Source organism: Canis lupus, chromosome 10 (genome assembly GCF_011100685.1).
Source record: "Canis lupus familiaris isolate Mischka breed German Shepherd chromosome 10, alternate assembly UU_Cfam_GSD_1.0, whole genome shotgun sequence".
Taxonomy (NCBI): domain Eukaryota; kingdom Metazoa; phylum Chordata; class Mammalia; order Carnivora; family Canidae; genus Canis; species Canis lupus.
In genome coordinates, this window is record NC_049231.1 from 44,404,122 (window position 1) to 44,410,017 (window position 5,896).

Sequence of the window (5,896 nt, forward strand, 5' to 3'; positions counted from 1 at the left end):
GGCTGTGTGTTGATGATGAATCAACTAATGGCAGCAGAAAGCTTTTTCGGGTTTTGAGCACATTGCCTTATTTAAAGGGTTCTGATTGCTTGTATTTTAAGACATGCATTTAAAAATAGGAAGGGGCAGCCGGGTGGCTCAGTCAGTTAAATGTCCGACTCTTGATTTCAGCTCAGATCAGGAGCTCAGGCCCTTGGGATTGAGCCCTGCATCTGGCTCTGTGCTCAGTGGATGATCTACTTAAGATTCTCTCCCTCTGCAGCCCGCTCCCCTTCATGTGCACTCTTTAAAAATAATAATAATAATAATTAAGCACAACTGGAATGGCAGCATGAGGAAATCTGCAGAGGAGCATCAGAGGCTATACAGTGCAGGGTAAATTAAATAGTCCAGCGAAGTCACTAAACAAGTAAGTGCTGGGAAGATGAGTCTCCAGAGCTGCTATATTATCTAAACTGTCCACTTTTCAACAAAAACTTAAAAATCTGTGGAGAAACAGTAAAGGGTGTCCCATAAACAAGATTTGAAAACAGTAAAAAGAAACTTTTAGTGGAACCAGATGTTGGAAGCAGAAAAAAGACTTCAAACCAGCTATCATATTAAAAAAAAAAAAAAAAAAACTGAAAGAAACCATGCTTGGAAGTAAAGGTATATAATATTCCATCAAATAGAGAACAAAGGGGCAGCCCAGGTGGCTCAGCGGTTTAGTGCCACCTTCAGCCCAGAGTGTGATCCTGGAGACCCAGGATCGAGTCCCATGTCAGATTCCCTGCATGGAGCCTGCTCCCTCTGCCTGTATCTCTGCTTCTCTCTCTCTCTCTCTCTCTCTCTCTCTCTCTCTCTCTCTCTCTCTCTCTCTCTCTGTGTGTCTCATGAATAAATAAAATCTATCAAAAAAAAAAAAAGATCAAAGGAAGTATTTTAAAAGAACTAAATAATGCAAATAATACAATCTGGAGAGTAGGAGAAAAGGAAATGAAAAATAGCTTCAGAGAAACATGAATCCTCAAATACGTGTAAGGAAAGTACCTAGAGGAGAAGAGAAGCGGAAAAATTGTTAGAAGAAATAATGCTTAAAAATACCAAATTTTGGGGGGAAAAATCTGAAAAGAGTAAGTTCTTACATAAAGTAGAATGGTCTACATTCACACACATGTCAGACTACAAATGTTGAAAGATCTTGAAAAAAATACCATCATGTACAAGAAAACCCCATTAACAACTGATTTATCAGAAATATGAGACTTGAAGGCAGTAGGATAACATGTAGAGTGCTGGAAAGGAAAAAACTATCAACCAAGAATTTTCTATCTAAACTATCCTTCAGAAATGAAGGCAATGAGGAAATGAAATTCCCACATTTTAAGAATTCCTAGGAAGCCAATCTTAGAAGAAATACTGAAGTTTTTTCAGGCTGAAAGGAAATGAGACAATACAATAATTTAAGTCCTAATGAAAAAAACTTCCAATAAAGGTAATTATGTAAGAAATTACAAAAGGCATTGTAATGTCCTATTCTTCCCTCAGCTGATTTAAAAACATTCTATAAGACAATATATAATTGTGACATTATCTATAGCATAGAAATATATATTTGTGACACCATAAAGCAGGTGGTAGAAGCAAAGCTGTATTTCTTTTTTAAGATTTTATTTATTTATTCATGAGAGAGAGAGAGGCAGAAACAGGCAGAGGGAGAAGCAGGCTCCATGCAGGAAGCCTGACATGGGACTTGATCCCAGGTCTCCAGGATCAGGCCCTGGGCTGAAGGTGTCACTAAACCACTGAGCCACCCAGGCTGCCCGTAAAGCTGTATTTCAATAATGAAGCCACAGGAAGAAATGAGAACATGAAAAGGTAAATTAAAAGGTTAATATAAAAACTATAAATATATACCCATTCTCCCAACTTTTAAAACAAAATTAAAAATATTACAACAATGTATTGATAAATTTTTAATATAGAGAGATACAACATGTATAACAAAAAAAAAAGCTTTATAGGAGTAACATTTCTGTATTTCACTGGAATTGAGTTACTATAAAGCTAAAGTAGATTTTGACAAGCTATATACTTGTAAGGCCTATAGTAACCACTGAGAAAATTTTTAAAATACAAAAAATGATTAATAAAAGGAATCAAAATATTACACTAGAAAGTATTCAGTTGTGGGGCACCTGGGTGACTCGGTTAGGTGTCTTTTAATTTCAGCGCAGGTCTTGATTTCAGGGTCATGAGTTCAAGCCCTGTGTTAGGCCCCAACTGGGTGTAAAGCCTACATTTAATTTTTTTTTAATTAAAAATAAAACAGTTGAACAAAGGGAAAAAAAAAAGGTGTATGACATATATAGGAAACAAAGCAAAACACATAAATCCAACCATATAAACAGCAACATTACATGTGAGTGGATTAAACAAATATTATCAGAGTGGATTACCAAAACAAGATTTAAATATATACTGTCCATGGGAGACACATTTTGGATTCAAAAATGAAAATACAATGAAAAAACTACCATGCAAACAGCAACCATCAGAGAGCTGAAGTGGCTAAACAAAGATTTGAAAATAAAAACTTCCTACAGAAAGAGGCTCATTTTATAGTGAGATAAAAGAGAATCCATCAAGAAGCTATTAACAATAGTAAACATTCTGCACCTCACAACACAGCCCATAAATTCTTAACAACTCTGTATTTTGCTGTCAGAATTCTGAAGCAAAACTTGACAGAAGTGACAGGAAAGTAGACAATTCAACAATAATAGAGACATGACCCAACTTTCAACAATGAATAGAAAAAGGCAGAGTCAACAAGGAAATAGAAGACATGAACAGCACTATAAACCAACTACACCTAACATATCTACAGAGCATTCATATACCAACAGCACAATTCTCAAGACCACATGGAACATTCTCCAAGACAGATCATATGCCAGAACACAAAACAAGCCTCAGTAAATGCAAAAGTTATTGAAATAAAAAAATCTGTTCTCTGGTCACAATGGAATGAAATTTCAAATAAGTAACAGAAATCTGGAAAATTCAAAAATGTATAGAAATTAATGCACACCAAAATTTGACCAATGGATCAAAGAGAAAATCACAAGATAAATTAGGAAATCTGTAGAGATATTTGAAAATAAAAATGCAACATACCAAAGCTTATGGAATGCGACTAAAGCAGTACTTAAAGGGAAATCATAGCAGTAAACACCCCTGTGAAAGATACAAAGAAATCAAACTTCACCTTAAAACCTTGGGAAAAGAATAAACCTGAAACAAGCAGGAGAGGTAAACTTTTTAAAGCCACAATAATCTAGACTGTGCCGCAGCAGACATAAAAGACAAACATAAATCAACGTAATTGATTGGGTCCAAAAATAACAACTTGTGGTCAATTAATGTTTGGCAGAGGTGTGAAGAGAATTCAAATGGGAAAGAATCTCTTCAACAAATGGCACTGGAACAACTAAATATGGTTTGAAAGGAAGTTGAACCTCTATCTTGCACAATATACAAAATTTAACTTAACAGGGATCAGAGACCTCTATGGTACTGAATAAGGTAACTGATGTGTGCTATAATATGGATGAACCTTAAAAACATTATGCTAAGTTAAAGAAGCCAGTCACAAAAGACTGCATGTATGATATTCATATTTATATATGAAATGTCCAGAAAACTTATATCTATAGGAACAGAAAGTAAATTAGTGGTTGGATAAGACAGGATGTTTCCAGGGACTGGGAGTGATAGATGTTTGTACGGGGTTTCTTTTGGTATGGTGAAAATGTCCTAAACTTGATTTGGTGATGGTTGCAGAACTCAGTGAATATACTAAATTATAATTCACAAAATATACAATTTATCCATTTAAAGTATACATCTCAATAAAGCATTTTATAGATGGTATTTCTATCATCTATAAAGGAACAACAAATATAAAAGTAAATAACAAGACAATAGGAATATGAAAAAGCCAATAGAGCTCAGGAAAGAAATAATAGAAACATTTCACAAATGAAGTTTAAAGGAGAAAAAAATTACAGGAGGAAAGAGACAACAGGAAGAGTTAAAAGGACTCTTTAGGAAAAAAAATGTTAACTATGGGAAGCTAGGCAAAGAAGATCCAGTATATTTATAATAAGAATCTGTGAAGAATAAAACCAAAGGAATTGAATAGGAAGATAGTCCTAAAGTGATAATTCAATACAACTACTGAAATAATAAGATTTGAACTTACATATTGGAGAGGCATCCCAAATACTTGTACAATTGACCCGTAATAGCCACTACTGAGAAATACTCTATTTAAACTACTGACTTTTAAAGGAGAAGAAGAAAGTAAGGTTTTGGTCATTCAGGCAAAAACTCCAGGTCATCTGTATGGGAAAGAAAATTGAGGTAGTATTGGGATTTTATCCATTACACTTTGTGGATAATGAAGAAGAAATGAAGAAATGAAGTGGTGTATTTAATATATTTAAAGAGTGGAAACGTGAACCAAGGATTTTATATTCAGCCAACTGAACTTCCAGAAATAAGACTATATATAAAGTTATGATTATGTGAAATATTAGAGAATATTGTAATGAGTAATCTATTGAACAACAAGCTTCATACACCAGGAAATGATTGGAGAATTTCCAATATGAGGCTTTTGGAAGTATGTAATATATTTACCCTTAAAACTAAATCCAGGAGATCCCTGGGTGGCTCAGCGGTTTCGCGCCTGCCTTTGGCCCAGGGCGCGATCCTGGAGTCCTGGGATTGAGTCCCGCGTTGGGCTCCTGGCGTGGAGCCTGCTTCTCCCTCTGCCTGTCTCTCTCTCTCTCTCGCTATCATAAATAAAAATAAATCTTTAAAAAAAAAAAAAAAAAAAAACTAAATCCAATTCTGGTCAGCAAAAAAAATTATAGAATAGGCAGTTCCAAGGGCACATTCTGCAACCCCCGCCATCCCCTACACACACAATTGGAAAAAAAAAAAAATCAAGCATAAACTGTCAACTTTTTCATAATTATGGAAAATTATGGAAAAGTCAAAAGTTAACAACCAAGGAAATACTGAATCAAGAAAAGAATTTAAGAACAGTAGGAAATCTTTTTGCCATTTTTATTTGCCTTTGTCCTGCCCCCTTCCTGAGTGTGTGGTAGTCTTAAAAACAGCAGCCTGCTTTCCCAGTGGAGGAATCCTACTCTCAGATACTGGAGAGAGCAGAATAGACTATTTGCAGAGAACTGTTTGTTCTTACCTGTCTGGGCATTACTTGAAGAACTGAAACAGGGAATTCATTTCTGTTTTGCCTAAGAAGAAAAGCAGCAGGCATTCCTTAAAAACTTTTTAAGGTCAATAAGCAACATGCAGCCACTCGGGGCAAAAGATTATGGTTAAAGTATACAATAGAGCACCAGAGCCTGTGAGGATAACCTGGGGAGAGAGTTTCTTTGCTATATTCAAAGCGACACTTTTACACTGAGGAATTTCAAAAGTTACGTGAATATCCAAGATAGGATGCATGGTCTGAAACGATCAGAGAAGACTCGAAGCTTTCACTTCAAGCTGATCTCTATGTTCAGTGAAAGCAAGAAATGAAGGTGAAGGCAGAGGTGTAGATACCCTGACCAAGTATCCCAGTCCAGAGTGACAGGGGCTTTTATTCTGCCTATTTCCCTCCTCCCTCTCTCTCTTTTGGTGTTCAAGGAAATTTCTATTAAAAGCTGAACACAAGCTAAATGTACAGACACTTCAAAGCATGAAGGACAAGAAAATACAGACTTTACAAAAATTGTTCAAAAAAGTCACTGAACAGCTATACCAACATCATTCAATAAAAAAATAAATAAAAAAAAGAAAGGCTGTAGGGAGGGTAAAGAACCTGGTTTCCTGAGTT